The sequence below is a fragment of the Sus scrofa genome, chromosome 16 (genome assembly GCF_054392235.1).
Source record: "Sus scrofa isolate SSC_HxYL_T2T_F1_AM1 chromosome 16, Sscrofa_HxYL_maternal_Yorkshire_Landrace_v2.0, whole genome shotgun sequence".
Lineage (NCBI taxonomy): Eukaryota > Metazoa > Chordata > Mammalia > Artiodactyla > Suidae > Sus > Sus scrofa.
Genome location: NC_139398.1, coordinates 80,297,268 through 80,315,297, shown reverse-complemented (window position 1 = coordinate 80,315,297; position 18,030 = coordinate 80,297,268). Strand labels below are relative to the sequence as shown.

The window sequence follows — 18,030 nt, the reverse complement described above, 5'->3', positions numbered from 1 at the left end:
AGAATGAAGGTCCAGTAAATATTTGTCGAAAAATGAAAGTTTTAAAAATTGTTGGGGGAGTTCCCATCGTGGCTCAGTGGAAATGAATCCAACTAGTATCCATGAGGATGAGGGTTTGATCCCTGACCTCGCCCAGAGGGTTAAGGATCCGGCATTGCTGTGAGCTGTGCGGCAGATTCGGCTCAGATCTAGTGCTGTGACTGTGGTGTAGGCTGGCAGCTGCAGCTCTGATTCGACCCCTGGCCTGGGAACTTCCATATGCTGTGGGTGCAGCCCTAAAAAGCAAACAAACAAAAAAAAAAAGTGTTCAGTTTTGAAAAGCAGCCCCAAACTTTTCCCTTGTAGACGTAATAAACTACAATAAATAGCACTCATGAATTGTCAGAACTATTTAGAAGTGGCTTTCCTATCAGAAGGTCCATTATCGCACATATCTCTGGGCTAAATGGCTTGGAAAACAGAACAAAGATTGGGGGTTCATTTGTAGGCACCATTTTCCAGCCTGCCTGCTGCCATCCAGTCTGTGGACGCTCTTGGTTTGTTTATTTGGGGGCATGTGGGAGAGTCATGGTGCCTCCCATTGCTCACATGGTTGTGTTGATACTATTAGCTGTTGGTCTGTGTCGACTGTCAGGCTGCTTTCCTACATCAGCTCCTGGCTTGTTTCTTCAAGGTTGCTACTTTGAAAAACAAAAAGCATTTCCTTTGTTCATGTGCAAATTGAGGATTTGCAGCATCTGGAGTTCTTCATACACAGGCCACCAAGAAAGACTGTCCACAGTGAATGAAGCTGCAGGAACCTATAGGAGTTAATAAACAGTTGAGCAGAGGCTGGGAAGAAGCCTTTCAGGGACTTTGAATGGAATTGTGAGTGCCTGGTGGGGACTGTCCATGACTGTTTGAGTCTTAGAACCCCCTGGTTTGATACATTTGTGCTACACCAGCAGGTTTGAAGAAGCTGTACTTCCTTCTTGAAGCCTTCCTTCTTGCTATTTCTGTGGGCCTGGGGAAGGAGCCTTGGCCTGAAGGTCCCGCATTGGAAATGCCAGTGTCATGTTGATCTCTACGTGCAATTTCTGTTCGATCCTCCCAGCCTCCCTGGAGGTAGGACTATAATGTTCTTCTTATGAGATGAAGAAGCCCAACCAAGTTCCTTCAGCCAGTAACTGGCAGGGGTGAGATTTGAACCCTCTGATTCTAAAGCTCCTTTCTTTCTTTCTTTTTTTAATTACTCAATGAATTTTATTACATTTATAGTTGTATAACAATCTTCACAATGAAATTATAGCATTTCCAATCCCAACCCCCAGCATATCTCCCCACCCTCCCAACCTGTCTCATTTGGAAACCCTAAATTTTCCAAAGTCTGTAAGTCAGTATCTGTTCTGCAAAGAAATTCATTGTGTCCTTTTTTAGATTCCACATTTAAGTGATAACATATGATGTTGGTGTCTCACTGTCTGACTGACTTCACTTAGCATGATTATTTCTAGGTCCATCTATGTTGCTGCAAATGCTGTTACTTCTTTCCTTTTAATGGCTGAGTCATATTCCTTTGTGTATATGTACCACATCTTCTTTATCTACTTCTCTGTCGATAGACATTGAGGTTGTTTCCATGTCTTGGCTATTGTATGTAGGGCTGCCGTGACCACTGGAGTACATGTATCTTTTTGAGTCGTGATTATCTCTGGATAGATGCCCAGGAGTGAGACTGCTGGATCAAATGGTAGTTCTGTTTTTAGTTTTCTGAGGAATCTCGATACTGTTTTCCACAGTGGCTGCACCAATTTACATTCTCACCAACAGTGTAACAGGGTTCCTGTTTATCCATACCGTCTCCAGCATTTATTATTTGTAGACTTTTTGATGATGGCCATTCTGGCTGGTGTAAGGTGGTACCTCAGAGTGGTTTTGCATTTCTCTAATATGAGTGATGTTGAACGCCTTTTCATGTGTTTTTTGGCCATCTGTATGTCTTTGGAGAATTGTCTGTTCAGATCTTCTGCCCATTTTTTGATGGGTTTTTTTTTTTTTTTTTTTTTTTTTTGGTATTGAGCTGCATAACGGGTTTATAAATTTTGGCAATTAATCCCTTTTCAGTCGATTCATTTGCAAAGATTTTCTCCCATTCTGTGGGTTGTCTTTTCATTTTGTTTAGGGTTTCCTTTGCTGTGGAGAAACTTTTAAGTTTAATTAAGTCCCATTTGTTTGCTTTTTGTTTATATTGTCATAACTCTAGGACGTGGATCTGAAAAGATATTGCTCTCGTTAATGTCGGAGAGTGTTTGGCCTATGTTTTCCTCTAAGAGGTTTTTTTTTTTTGAAAAAAATTGTATTTAAATGTATTTACTAAAGTGAAAAAATTACAAGATAAACAGAAAAAGAAAAACACAAAAAAGCAAAGTGCCATTAATACTACCTTCACTTTCGAGTATTCTTGAAATCAAAATCAAAACAGCAAAGCTAGATATAAATTTGGATTAAAGAGAATGGTACTATATCTTACATGCTTAATTTTTTTCCTAAGTAATTTTCTGGAGTACAATATTAGTAATTGACTCTTTTTTCCCAGGTAGTTCTCTGACTCTTTCTGAGAAGTGGTTTCTATAGGTAAACTTTTACAACTTTGTACATATTAAAATATATTTATTTTCCAGAGACATTTAATTGATAAGTTGGGTAATAGAATCTTAGATAGGAAATGCTTTTTTTTTTATGTTTGATTTTTTTCTTCTTTTCTTCTTTTTTCCCGCTGTACAGCATGGGGATCAAGTTATTCTTACAGGTATACATTTTTTCCCCCACCCATTGTTCTGTTGCAATGTGAGTATCTAGACATAGTTCTCAATGCTACTCAGCAGGATCTCCTTGTAAATCTATTCTAAGTTGTATCTGATAACCCCAAGCTCCCGATCCCTCCCACTCCCTCCCCCTCCCAACAGGCAACCACAAGTCTCTTCTCCAAGTCCATGATTTTCTTTTCTGTGGAGATGTTCATTTGTGCTGGATATAAGATTCCACTTATAAGTGATATCATATGGTATTTGTCTTTGTCTTTATGACTCATTTCACTTAGTATGAGATTCTCTAGTTCCATCCATGTTGCTGCAAATGGCATTATGTCATTCTTTTTTATGGCTGAATAGTATTCCATTGTGTATATATACCATATCTTCCGAATCCAATCATCTGTTGATGGACATTTGGGTTGTTTCCATGTCCTGGCTATTGTGAATAGGGCTGCAATGCACATGTGGGTGCAATGTATCTCTTTTAAGTAGAGTTTTGTCCGGATATATGCCCAAGAGTGGGAATGCAGGGTCATATGGAAGTTCTATGTATAGATTTCTAAGGTATCTCCAAACTATTCTCCATAGTGGCTGTACCAGTTGACATTCCCACCAACAGTGCGGAGGGTTCCCTTTTCTCCACAGCCCCTCCAGCACTTGTTACTTGTGGATTTATTAATGATGGCCATTCTGACTGGTGTGAGGTGGTATCTCATGGTAGTTTTGATTTGCATTTCTCTCATAATCAGCGATGTTGAACATTTTTTCATGTGTTTGCTGGCCATCTGTATATCTATTCAGGTCTTTTGCCCATTTTTCCATTGGTTGATTGGCTTTTTTGCTGTTGAGTTGTATAAGTTGCTTATATATTCTAGAGATTAAGCCCTTGTCAGTTGCATCATTTGACACTGTTTTCTCCCATTCTGTAAGTTGTCTTTTTGTTTTCTTTTGGGTTTCCTTTGCTGTGCAAAAGCTTTTCAGTTTGATGAGGTCCCATGGGTTTATTTTTGCTCTAATTTCTATTGCTTTGGGAGACTGACCTGAGAAAATATTCATGATGTTGATGTCAGAGAATATTTTGCCTATGTTCTCTTCTAGGAGTTTGATGCTGTCCTGTCGTATATTTAAGTCTTTCAGCCATTTTGAGTTTATTTTTGTGCATAGTGTGAGGGTGTGTTCTAGTTTCATTGCTTTGCATGCAGCTGTCCAGGTTTCCCAGCAATGCTTGCTGAACAGACTTTCTTTTTCCCATTTTATGTTCTTGCTTCCCTTGTCAAAGACTAATTGACCACAGGTGTCAGGGTTTATTTCCGGGTTTTCTATTCTCTTCCATTGGTCTGTCTCTCTGTATTGATACTAGTACCACACTGTTTTGATGATGTGGCTTTGTAGTATTTCTTGAAGTCTGGGAGAGTTATGCCTCCTGCTTGGTTTTTGTTTCTCAGGATTGCTTTGGCAATTCTGGGTCTTTTGTTGTTCCATAATAAATGTTTGGATTGTTTGTTCTAGTTCTGTGAAAAATGTCATGGGTAATTTGATAGGGATTGCACTGAATCTGTAGATTGCTTTGGGTAGTATGGCCATTTTTACAATATTGATTTTTCCAATCCAGGAACATGGACTATCTTTCCATTTCTTTACATCTTCTTTGATTTCTTTGATTAAAGTTTTATAAGTCCTTTACCTCCTTGGTCAGGTGTATTCCGAGGTATTTGATTTTGTGAGGTGCAATTTTAAAAGGTATTGTATTTTTGTATTTTCTAATATTTCATTGCTGGTATACAGAAATGCAACTGACTTCTGAATGTTAATCTTATATCCTGCCACTTTGCTGAATTTATTAATCAGTTCAAGTAGTTTTGGGGTTGAGTCCTTAGGGTTTTCTATGTATAGTATCATGTCGTCTGCATACAGTGACAGTTTGATCTCTTCTCTTCCTATATGGATGCCTTTTATTTCTTTTGTTTGTCTAATTGCTGTGGCTAGGACTTCCAAAACTCTGTTGAAGAGCAGTGGTGAGAGTGGGCATCCCTGTCTTGTTCCAGATTTGAGTGAGAAGGCTTTCAGTTTTTCCCCATTGAGTATTATATTTGCTGTGGGTTTGCCATAAATGGCTTTGATTATGTTCTGGGATGTTCCCTCTATACCCACTTTGGTGAGGGTCTTGATCATAAATGGATGTTGGACTTTGTCAAATGCTTTTTCTGCATCTATTGAGATGATCATATTATTTTTGACTTTTTTTTTGTTAATGTGGTATATGATGCTGATTGATTTGCGTATGTTGAACCATCCTTGTGAACCTGGGATGAACCCAACCTGGTCATGGTGTATGATTTTTTTGATATGTTGTTGGATTCGGTTGGTTAACATTTTGTTGAGAATTTTTGCATCTGTGTTTATCAAAAGATATTGGCTGATAGTTTTCTTTTTTGGTGTTATCTTTGTCTGGTTTTGGAATGAGGGTGATGGTGGCGTCATAGAATGTCTTTGGGAGTATTCCTTCTTCTTCGACCTTTTGAAAGAGTTTAAGGAGGATGGGCACCAGATCCTCTTTATGTGTTTGATAGAATTCGCCTGTGAAGCTGTCTGGTCCTGGACTTTTATTTGTAGGGAGTGTTTTTATGACTTCTTCAATTTCATTTCTAGTGATTGGTTGGTTAAGTTGGTCTGTTTCTTCTTGATTCAGTTTTGGCAGGCTGTAAGATTCTAGAAAATTGTCCATTTTTTCCAGATTGTCAAATTTGTTGGCGTATAGTTGTTCATCCTCTAGGAGTTTTATAGTATCTGGTCTTATACATAGGTCTTGAATCCATTTTGAGTTTATTTTTGTGTATGGTGTTAGGAAGTGTTCTAATTTCATTCTTTTCCATGTGGGTGTCCAGTTTTTCCAGCACCACCTATTAAGGGGGCTATCTTTTCTCCATTGTATATTCTTGCCTCCTTTGTCATAGATGAGTTGGCTGTAGGTGCATGGGTTTAATTCTGGGCTTTCTACCCTGTTCCTCTGATCTATATTTCTGTCTTTGTGCCAGTGCCACATGGTTTTGATGACTGTAGCTTTGTGGTATAGTCTGAAGTCAGGGAGCCTGATTCCTCCAGCTCCATTTTTCTTTCTCAGGATGTCTTTGGCTATTCTGGGTCTTTTTGTGTTTCCAAACAAACTTTAAAATATTTTGTTTTAGTTCTGTGAAAAATGTCCTTGGTACTTTGATAGGGATTGTATTGAATCTGTCAGTTGCCTTGGGTAGTGTTGTCATTTTGATAATATTGACTCTTCCAATCCAAGAGCATGGTATGTCTTTCCATCTATTTGTGTTCTCTTTGATTTCTTTCATCCGTGTCTTATAGTTTTCAGAGTACAGGTCTTTTGTCTCTTTAGGTAGGTTTATTTTATTCTTTTGAATGCAATGGTAAATGGGATTGCTTCCCTAATTTCTCTTTCTGATCTTTCATTGTTAGTATATAGAAATACTGTTGATTTCTGTGTATTAATTTTGTATCCTGTGACTTTGCCAAATTCATGGATGAGCTCTGACAGTTTTCTGGTAGAGTCTTTAGTATTCTCTGGGTATAGTATCATGTCATCTGCAAATAGTGATCGTGTTACTTCTTCCTTTCCAATTTGGATTCCTTTTATCTCTTTTACTTCTCTGATTGCTATGGCTAGGACTTCCAAAACTATGTTGAATAGTAGTGGTGAGAGGGGACATCCTTGTCCTATTCCTGATCTCGGTGGGAATTCTTTCAGCTTTTCACCATTGAGAATAATGTTAGCTGTGCGTTTGTCATATATGGCCTTTATTATGTTGAGGTAGATTCCCTTTATGCCCATTTTCTGAAGGGTTTTCATCAGAAATGAGTGTTGGGAGTTCCCGTCGGGGTGCAGTGGTTAACAAATCCGACCAGGAACCATGAGGTTGAGGGTTCAGTCCCTGCCCTTGCTCAGTGGGTTAAGGATCTGGCATTGCCATGAGCTGTGGTGTAGGTTGCAGACATGGCTCGGATCCTGCGTTGCTGTGGCTCTGGCATAGGTCAGTGGCTACAGCTCCAATTCGACCCCTAGCCTGGGAACCTCCATATGTCGCGGGAGCGGCCCAAGAAATAGCCAAAAGACAAAAAAAAAAAAAAAAAAAAAAAAAAAAAAAAAAAGGAAAGAAAAGAAATGCGTGTTGGAATCTGTTGAATTTTTATTCTTTGGTTTGTTAATGTGGTGTATCATACTGATCGATGTGCAGATATGAAGAATCCTTGCATCCCTAGGATAAATCCCACTTGATCATGGTGTACAATCCTTTTAATGTATTGTTGGATTCGGTTTGCTAGTATTTTGTTGAGGATTTTTTCATCTATGTTCATTCGTGAAATTGATCTGTTATTTTCCTTTTTTGTGGTATCTTTGTCTGGTTTTGGTATTAGGGTCATGGTGGCCTCATAGAATAAGTTTGGCAGTGTTCCTTCCTATGCAATTTTTTGCAACAGTTTCAGAAGGAGGATAGGTGTTAGCTCTTCTCTAAATGTTTGATAGAATTCGCCTGTGAAGCCATCTGGTCCTGGACCTTTGTTTGTTGGATTTTTTAAAATCACAGTTTCAATTTAAGTACTTGTGATTTCAGTTCATTTCTATTTCATCTTGGTTTAGTCTTGGAAGATTGTACTTTTCTAAGAATTTGTCCATTTCTTCTAGGTTTCCTGTCTTATTGGTGTATAGTTGCATGTAGTAGTCTCTTATGATCCTTTGTATTTCTGTGATGTCCATTGTTACTTCTCCTTTTTCATTTCTAATTTTATTGATTTGAGTCCTCTCTCTTTTTTTCTTGGGAAGTCTGCCTAAAGGTTTATCAATTTTGTTGATCTTTTCGAAGAACCAGCTTTTTGTTTCATTGATCTTGTCTATGGTTCTCTTCGTTTCTCTTTCATTGATTTCTGCTCTGATCTTAATGATTTCTTTCCTTCTACTAATTGTAGGTCTTGTGTGCTCTTCTCTCTCGAGCTGCTTTAGATGTAAAGTTAGCTTGTTTATGTGAGCTTTTTCTTGTTTCCTGAGGTAGCCTTGTATTGATATAAACTTTACCCTAAGAACGGCTTTTGCTGCATCCCATAGGTTTTGGAATGGTGTATCTTTGTTGTCCTTTGCTTCTAGGTATTTTTTCATTTCTTCTTTGATTTCTTCAGTGATCCCATTGGTTGTTTAGTAACATGTTGTTTAGTCTCCACGTGTTTGTGTTTTTTGCAGTTTTTTTCTTGTTGTTGATTTCCAGTTGTATAGCATTGTGGTTGGAAAAGATGCTTGATATGATTTCAATTTTCTTAAAGTTACTGACATTGGATTTATAGCCCAGGATATGATCAATCTTAGAGAATGTTCCATGTGCTCTTGAGAAGAATGTGTAATGTGTATTCTGTTGCTTTTGGATGGAGTGTCCTATAAATATCTGTTAAGTTCATCTGGTCTAATGCTTCATTCAGGGCCTGTATCTAAATCTCTATCTTTTAACAAATTATTTTTTATTTATTCATTATCATCATCATCACGACAGTAATAATTCTTTAAAATGTTATTGTGATGAGAACACTTAACAGGAGATGTAACCTGTTAAAAATTGAAGTGCACATACAGTATTGTTCTTTTTTCTTCTTTTTAGGGCTGCACCCACAGCACATGGACGTTCCTAGGCTAGGGGTTTAATTGGAGCTACAGCTGCTGGCCTGTACCACAGCCACAGTGACGTCAGATCTGAGCTGCGCCTGTGACCTACTCCACAGCTCACAGAGACACCACTGGAACTTTAACCCACTGAGAGCGGCCAGGAATTGAATCCACATTCTTGTGGATACTAGTCAGGTTCAGTACCACTGAGTCACAGCAGGAGCTCCCCAGTATTGTTGAGTATAGGTACAATGTTGTACAGCAGGTTTCTAGAATTTATTCGTCTTGCTAAAACTTTAGGCCTGTTGAATAGTAACTCCTAATTTTCCCCTCTCCTCAGACCCTAGCAACCACCCTTCCACTGTCTGATTTTATGAATTTGATTATTTTGTATACCTGATATCTTTGGAACCATGCAGTCTTTGTCCTTCTGTAACTGGTTTATTTCACTTAGTATAATGTCTTCGAGTTTCATCCATGTTGTACTGTTTGTCAGAAAATCCTTTATAAGGCTTAATATTTCATGTATGTGTATACCTCATTTTCTTTATCCATTCATCTGTCAGTAGACATTTAGGTTGTTTCCACGTCTTGACTACTGTGAATCACTGAAAGTGAGGGTGCTGATATATCTTTGAGATCATAATTTCAATTCATTTGGGTAAATATCCAGAAGTGGAATTGCTGGATCATATGGTGTTCTATTTTTAATTTTATTTATTTATTTTTATTTTATTTTATTTATTTTTTGTCTTTTTGCTATTTCTTGGGCCGCTCCTATGGCATATGGAGGTTCCCAGGCTAGGGGTCTAATCGGAGCTGTGGCCGCCAGCCTACGCCAGAGCCACAGCAACGCAGGATCCGAGCCGTGTCTGCAACCTACACCACAGCTCACGGCAACGCCAGATCGTTAACCCACTGAGCAAGGGCAGGGACTGAACCCGCAACCTCATGGTTCCTAGTTGGATTCATTAACCACTGCGCCACGATGGGAACTCCCCCTATTTTTAATTTTTTGAGGAAATGCCATACTATTTCCATAGTGGCTGCATCATTTTATATTTCTGAACAGTGTGCAAGTGTTCTAATTTCTGCAGATCCTCACCAACACTTGTATTTTGAGTGTGTGTGTGTGTGTGTGTGTTTCATAATTACCATCCTAACACATGTGAGATGATAACTCATTGTGGTTTTGATTTGCATTCCCTGATAATTGGTGACATTGAGTATTTTTTCATATACTTGTTGGTCATTTGTATGTCTTCTTTGTAGAATGTCTCTTTAAGTCCTTAGCCTGCTTTTAAATAGGCTTTTTTTTGGGTTTATTTTACTATTTCATTGTAGGAGTTCTATATAGTTTTTGAAGATTAAATCCTTATCATATAAAAGCTTCGTAATTATTTTCTCCCATTCTATAATTTGCATTTATTTACTCTGTTGATTTTTTTTTTTTTTTGCTGTGGAGAAGATTTATAGTCTCATTTAAAAAAAAATCTATTTTTACTTTTGTTTTCTGTGTTTTTGATGTCATGTCCATGAAATCATTGCCAAGACCATTTTTATAAAGATTTTCTCCTGTTTTCTTCTAGGAGTTTTACAGTTTCAATGTTATGTTTAATTCCTTAATATATTTTAATATCTTTAATTATTTTTTATGATATAAGATAAAGGTCCAGTTTCATTCTTTTGTATCTGGTTATCCACTTTTCTCAGTACCATTTGTTGAAGAAACAATCTATTCCCCATTGTGTATTCTTGACATAACTTGATTTTGCATGTGTAGATTTTTTTTATATGTTCTCTGTTCTCTTCCATTGGTCTATATGTTTGTCTTTATGCCAGTACCATACTGTTTTGATTACTGTCGGTTTGCAGTGTATTTTGAAACCTGGAATTGTGATGCTTCCAGGTGTGTTCTTACTTCTTTTTTTTTTTTTTTTTGTCTTTTGAGGGCCATAGCCACAGCATATGGAGATTCCCAGGCTAGCAGTCTAATCAGAGTTGTTGCTGCTGACCTATGCCAGAGCCACAGCAATGCCAGATCCAAGCTGCATCTGTGACCTACACCACAGCTCATGGCAACACCAGATCCTTTACCCACTGAGTGAGGCCAGGTATCAAATCCTGCAACCTCATGGCTCCTAGTTGGATTCGTTTCTACTGAGCCATAATGGGTACTCCTAGGTTTGTTCTTATTTCTAAAAATTGATTTGACTATTCCTGGTCTTTTATGGTTTCATATGAATTTTAAAATAATTTTTCTATTACTGTAAAGAATGCTATTAGAGTTTTGGTTAAGATTCCATTGAATCTCTAGATCACTTTGGATGGATTGGACATTTAAATGATATTTAGATTTCTAATCCATGAATGCTGAGTGTCTTTCCATTTGTTTGTGTCTTTCATCAGTATTTTGTAGTTTTTAGTGTGCACGTTTTTCACCTCCTTAGTCAACCTTACTCCTGTGTATCTTATTGTTTTTGGTGCAATTGAAAGTGAGAGTGTTTCCTTAATTTTATTTTTAGATAATTTGTTGATTTTTTTTGTATCCTGAAACTTCATTGAATTTTTTGGGGGGCTCTGATGATTTTTTAAATAGCGTCTTTAGGCTTTTCTATATGTAGTATTATGTCAATTGAAAACAAGCACAATTTTACTTTTTCCTATCCAGTTTGAACACATTTTATTTCTTTTTCTTGTATAACTACTTTGGCTAGGACTTCTAGAGAATAATGTTAACTCTGGGTTTTTCATATATGGCCTTTATTTTGCTGAGGTATTTTCTTTTACTAGATTGGTGACAGTTTTTATCATGAATAAGCATTGTATTTTGTCAAAAATTCTTTTTCAGCATCTACGAGATGACCATGTGATTTTTATCCTTTATTTAGTTACTGTTGTATATCACATTAGCTGATTTTTGTTTGTTGAACCATTCTTGCATCCCAGTGATAAATCCCACTTGGTCATGATGTCTTATCCCTTTAATGTGCTGTTGGATTTGGTTTGATAGGATTTTGTTGGAGATTTTTATATTTATATAAAAATATGTATAAATATTGGGCTGTAGTTTTCTTTTCTTGTGGTGTCTTTGTCTGGCTTTGGTATTAGGATGATACTGTCCTCATAAAATGAGTTTGGAAGTATTCCCTCCTCTTAATTAAAATTTTTTATTTTTTTTTATTTTTTAAGGACTGTGCCTGCAGCATATGGAAGTTCCCAGGCTAGGGGTCAAATCGGAGCTGCCGCTGTGAGCCTACACTACAGCCACATCAATGCCAGATCTGGGCTGCATCTCTGACCTACACTGTAGCTTGTGGCAATGCTGGATTCTTATCCCACTGAGTGAGGCCAGGGATCAACCCTGCATCCTCATGGTACTAGTTGGGCACATGACCCACTGAGCTACAACAGGAACTCCTTAAATGTTTTGAATGAATTTAGAATTGGCATTAATTCTTTGAAGACTTGATAGAATTCACCAATGAAGCCTTCTTGTCCTGGGCTTTTCTTTATTGGGAGGTTTTTGATTACTAAGTCAATCTCTACACTCATTACAAGTCTTTTCAGACTGTCTAGTTTTTCACCTGTAGTCTTGGTAGGTTGTATGTTTCTAGGAATTTATCCATTTCTTCTATTTTATTCCATTGTGATCAGAAAAGATACTTAGTATGATCTTAATCTTTTAAAATTTGTTATGACTTATTTTGTGACCTAAAATGTGGTCTGTTGTGGAAAAAGTTCTGTGTACACTTGAAAAGAGTATGTATTCTGCTGCTAGTGGTTAGAATGTTTTCTATATGTCTTTTAGGTCTGTTTGATCTATGGTGTGTTTAAGTCTTCTGTTTCCTTATTGATCTTTTGTCTGGATATTCTATCCATTATTTAAAGTGGAGTATTGAAGTTCGTGACTATTATTGTGTTGCTGTCTTTTTCATACTTTAGTTTTTTTCAATGTTTATTTTATGTATTTAGGTCTCCCTGCATGCTCTTCTTATATCTTCCTGGTGTATTGGTCCTTTTATCATTATATATTGTCCTTCTTTTTCTCTTATGATGATTTTTGACTTAAAGTTTATTTTATTAATAATAATTTTTTAAAATTAGGTTTACTACTGCCTCATTAGGTGCCAGATACTGTGATCAACTCTGTAAAGGGCTCAAAAATGGAAAACATGTGGTTCTAGTCTACAAGAAACATAATGTCACTAGAGAAATTGTCAGGAAAGCAGGTTTTATCATGACCATCTGTGTGACCTTGGAGATGTGACCTCGAGTTTCTGAGTCTTGGGCCAGTAAAATGTAGTAGTCATCTCTACCCACTTCAAAGGGTCATTGAGAAGATTGAGAGGAAAAATAGATCATTTATCCATTCAACATATAAATATGAATTAAGTGCTAATCATGTCAGGTTTAGGGCTGGATACTGACCTAATGGGACATATGGATGCCCCTGCTCCATTATGGAGCTTACAATTTAGAGATGGAGACAGAAAATAAGCACCTGCAAAATATAACATGAGAAATACTGTAATGAAAACATAGGGTAATATGGCAACACCTAGAATAGGTACCTAACTCCAAAATGATTACAAAAAGCTTTGTGAACTTTTCAGCATTACACATGTTATAAAACATAATTATTGTAGTCTGTGACATTATATTGTCTAGTTTCACTAGATAGGCTAAAGGACGCTGTAGTCAACCCAGATTGATCTGGCAATCACAAATTTTTGTCTCTGCCAAAGAGATAGAATTGAAGGAAAGCTTTGAAGGCCTTTTGGGCAAAATGTGGGAAGAATAATTCTAATCAGAGGTATGATTCAAATTTTGATGTAAACCAGGTGTCTGATCACTGGATATAAAGGTTCTAGCCAAGGTCTAGGTGCCGGATGATACAGTTTTGCCCCTGGCCTGAACTATTGTCTGGACAAGTCAGTTCTCCCTGCCACAATATATGTCATAAGGGCATGGACTGTCTTAATGTTCCTTTGCTCATAAGGTATTCCAAGAATATAGAGAGGGTCTAGCAAATAATAAGAGCATAGATGCCAATAGTTGACTGGCTTCTTGATTGTTTTTTGGGCTCTCATTTTCCTCTCTGAACATAGGGATTGGAACTGGAAGGGGAACAATCTGGTTGACCTATAAGCACTCTTTTGAATTCTATAGCTGAATCACTAAAGATGATAAAATCCAATTGCGAGCATAGCCATGTGGTAATGCAAATATTTCAACACTTGAGTGCCTGTTAAGAGCAACTGACTATCTAATTATGATACACATGGTTTTAAATTCTTCAGTTTTTGGCTCTAGCTTATCAATACAGCATACCTCTCTCATAGATATTTTTATGTTGTCTCATTTGCTCTTTGTGGCATCTTGTGGTAAACAATGAATAAATTCATGTTAGAACTTATTTTGGAGTAATAATGGGAAAGGGGATAATACATTTATTACTATTATTGCCATTGGAATGAACAATCCAGAAGATGTAAGGTGATATTTAAAAATACTAGTTTTCAAGAAAAGTAGACAAATATTTGAATAGTTTTTTTTCACTGTAGGTGGCTAACATTGCATTCGCCTGGATAATGATAGAGCAGTTGTTCTGAATAAGCTTACACTTTGTTCAAAATAATATAATATGCTTTAATAAAGTCTTTTAGGAGAATCTATATTGTTACTGCTACTGTATTATGGTGTGCTTCTGTTCATTCTTATTATAGATGCGGTAACTGAGGGTTAAATGATTTTACCCAGAGGGAGCCATAGAGTGTTGAGTTTGTGACATATAGGTGGTATTCAACGACTATTAAGTATTATTATTGTCATTATTATAATAAGTAATGTAACATATCCAGTGCTTGGCAAAGATGGGCTAGAAACCCCAGTCTGTCTGATATTCTGAGTCCAGTAGTGGCATAAAATAATGCTGCACCCTAATACTGTATAGTGAATAAGTATATGTATATTTATTTTATTATATATGTTTGTATAGAGTCATTTAATTTTCAGTTTTACATTTTGTTTATAAAATTTTTCTTGTTTCTGTTCATAGAAATTTTTTTTAAGTGTCTCTTTCTTACTCCCTGATTTCATGGAATTATGCATTGTCAGAGAGGAATGTGCCTTTCTAAAAAATTGAAGTATGGCTGATTTACAATATTATATTAGTTTCAGGTGTACAGCATAGTTAGTCAATATTTTCATACAAGAATGTGCCTTTTCTGTTTTTATTTTTATTTTTTTATGGCTGCACCCACAGCTTATGGAGGCCTCTGGGACAGAGATTGAGTCCAAGCTGCACCTGTGATCTGCACTGCAGCTACAGCAACGTTGGATCCTTTTACCCACTGTGCCAGGTCAGAGATCAAACCCAAACCTGAGCCACTGCAGTCAGATTCTTAACCCACTGTGCCAAAACGGGAATTCCAAAATGTGCCTTTTTAAAGCCCATGTGGTTTAACCCCTTTTATGTGAAAGGTATGGATAAAATGAGGTCCACATTGAATGAGTTCTTCAGGGTCACTTGGTGAGGGGTGCTGGTGCTAGGGATAAGAACCCAGCATTCCATGATGTCACTAAGCCTCTCTAGGGGGAGGAAAGAGCTGGGTGGCTTGTGAGGGCTCGGCCTCTGGAATCTTCCACACTGCAGTCCAGCTTGGAGTAGAGAAGGACTGCTAGAGGAAGCTCAGTGACCTTCAGCAGGGCTGAGATACCTGGGCTTTGTTTTTCAAGGGCAGAAAACCAAAGCAGGGGGTCAGAGAGCATGGTAAGCACAATGGTTATAGTAGAAAAATTTGCACATTTACATGATGCAACCATTGTTAGATGACGTAAAATTATTAATAAGATAGGGTTCTTCTCTCGAGGTGCTCATTCGTCAGTCCTGGAAAGCCCTGTAAAACAAAGTATTAGTGTTAGTTGAATCTCTTCTATTTCATGTGCCTGAAACACCTCTTTTTCTCTATTTCTGTATCCTATTACAGTATAACCCAGCATGGAGTGGTGGAAGGTGCTCTGGATTAAATCTCAGTATAATGAGAAGAGAGAAGACTCTGGAGACAAACTATGTTTGAGACCTAGCTCTACCACTTCCTGGCTGTGTCGAGTTGGGTGAGTCACAAACCTCTCTGAGCCTCTGTTTTCTCTTCTGAAAAATGGGATAATAATAGAACATATTGTGAGGATTAAAAGAAATATTTTGTGTGAAATTCTCCGCAAGGTGTCAGAACATAATAAGCTCTCAACGAATGTTAGCTATGGAGCAAATAAATCCTAGCTCTGTTAGAATGTTGCTGAGGTAATTGAAGAAATTAACTTCTTCTCTCTGGAGTTCAGATTTTTCAGATGCAAATAAAATGATTAAAATGAAGACGCTTCCTGCTTGAATATTTTACGATTTCAGTCTTGCCCTGTCCCCCATCAGTAATAATCTCTCCCTCACTAACTTCTCGTAGCCCTGCATTTGGGCATCTGTTACAACGCATCTTCCTCTCTTTGTTTATAATTATTTTTATGTGTGCCTACTTGAGAGCATGTTTATTCCAGTGACTTGCTCATAGTGAATGCTCAGCACATGTTTTTTGAGTGGATGGACAAATACTAATCTTTTTGGTCCTATTGCTTTTCATAGTGAATAGTCTCATATGTTGTGCCTTTTTTAGCCTTTTTATCATGGAACATTTGAATATATACATAAGAAGAAAGACTAACAAAACGGATTGCCATTGACCAACCACCCAGCAACATTAATGACCCACTCATGACTAATCATGTTTGATCTAGTCCTCATAATCCTCCTCCTCCCTCCGGATTTTTGGAAGCAAATTTCATACATTATATAAAGTTACCTTTAAAAATTTCAGAGTATGTCTCTAAAAGAAAAGGGATATTTTTAGCATAACTACTACACCATTTTCATACCTAAAAAATTAACAGTAATTCCTTGATATCATCATATATTCAGTCAGTGTTCACATTTCCCTGATTTTCCTGCATGTGTGTGTAATTTATTTATTTATTTATAATTTTTCTGCCTCAAGTCCCAATGAGGTACATTCATTGCATTTTGTTAGTCTCTCTTGAATTGTCTGTTTCTCTCTTCAGTTTTGTTAGTTTTTTTCTTCAGGTATCTTGAGGTTCTACTGATACGTATACACATTTTTTAAATTATTATATGTTTTTCCTTGATTGACTTAGAAATTATAAACTGTCCTTTATGTCCAGTAACAGTTTTGGCCTTAAGGCCTACTTTGTCTGTTATTAGTATGACCATTCCAGCTCTTGTTTGGTTACAGTTTGCTTAGCATATTTTTTCCATTCTTTTTATTTTCAGCTCATTTGCATTTTTGAATCTGAAGTGTGTCTCTTATAGACAGTGTATAGTTGAATCATTTTAAGGAATCTGTTTTGGAATTCCCTGATGGCCTGGAAGTTAAGGACTTAGTGTTGTCACTGCTGTGGTTTGGGTTAGAGGGTTACTGTTATAGTTTAGGCTCAATCCCTGGCCTGGGAACTACTGTATGCTGCAGAATGGCCAAAAAAAAAAAAAAAAAATCCATTTTGCCAGTCTCTGCCTTTTAATTGGAGTGTTTAATCCATTTATGTTTAATGTAATCATAGAGAAGGTGGAATTTATGCTTGCAACTTTACTGTTCCTATATAGCTTATTTTTTTTGTTGTTTATTACTACTTTCTTTTGTGTTAATATAGATATTTTCTAGAGTACAGTTTTACTTTTTTTGTTAGGGGATGACTGGATAGAGATTTCTTTAAGCATCTGGGATCAATACGTCTTCCAGGCTTTGCTAAAAAGGCTTTATGTTTGTGTTGGGGCACATGTTCAATGCTGAGCCAGACAGTTTACAACATTACTTGGCCTTAACTTCCTCTTTGAGTGCAGCCTCACTGTTAGCCTGAGATGAGAACTTTATATCCTCTCAGGTCTTCTCAGTGTGTATACAACTCTGTTTATATGTATGACCTTCTGGATCTGCAAAAATATTTAGAGCTTTTCAGAGGCAGCCAGGGACGTTTCGTTCCTTATTTTTGTCTTTTGAGCTTTTTGGTTAGCCTATTTTACCTGCTGTCTGAGAACTTGGAAATAAAGAAGAGACTGAGATTCATGGCTATATTGAGGGAGTATAGATCAGGATTAGTGTAGATGGAACAGTGAGATGGTTCATAAATCAAACTAAACCTATGATCCAAATCCAAGGGAATGTGAGCATATAATCAGCCTGTGAGTCACAAGAGTCTTGGAAAGGTTTTGGATTTCCACACTGCAAGGGTATATTAGTTCTGTTGCTGTGCAACAAACCTAAAGCAATAAACATTTTTCATCTTGCATCTCTGTGGCTTAAGAGTCCACTCATAGCTTTCCTGGGTGTATAACTTCAGAGGTTCTCACAAGCCTACAACCAAGGTGTCGGCCATTATGGGGGTATCATTTGAAGGCTTAACTGAGGAAAGATAGGATTCTAAGCTCACTTTCATGATTGTTAACAAAATTTAGTTCTCCAAGGACTGTTGGACTGAGGACTGCATTTCCTCACTGGCTGTTAGCTGAAAATTTCCCTCATT

The 18,030-nt window shown here is 37.1% G+C and overlaps 1 long non-coding RNA gene across 2 annotated transcripts; it reads left to right on the top strand.

The window, feature by feature from the left end:
• Window positions 1–944: 944 nt before the first annotated feature.
• Window positions 945–17,004, top strand: LOC146395677 (uncharacterized). 2 transcript variants are annotated; one of them, XR_014831023.1, is made up of 3 exons: window positions 945–1,104; window positions 14,711–14,807; window positions 15,435–17,004. It is a non-coding gene; the product is annotated as an uncharacterized LOC146395677 (long non-coding RNA). The 2 variants fall into 2 exon arrangements; XR_014831024.1 differs by having other exon boundaries at window positions 948–1,175.
• Window positions 17,005–18,030: the final 1,026 nt, after the last annotated feature.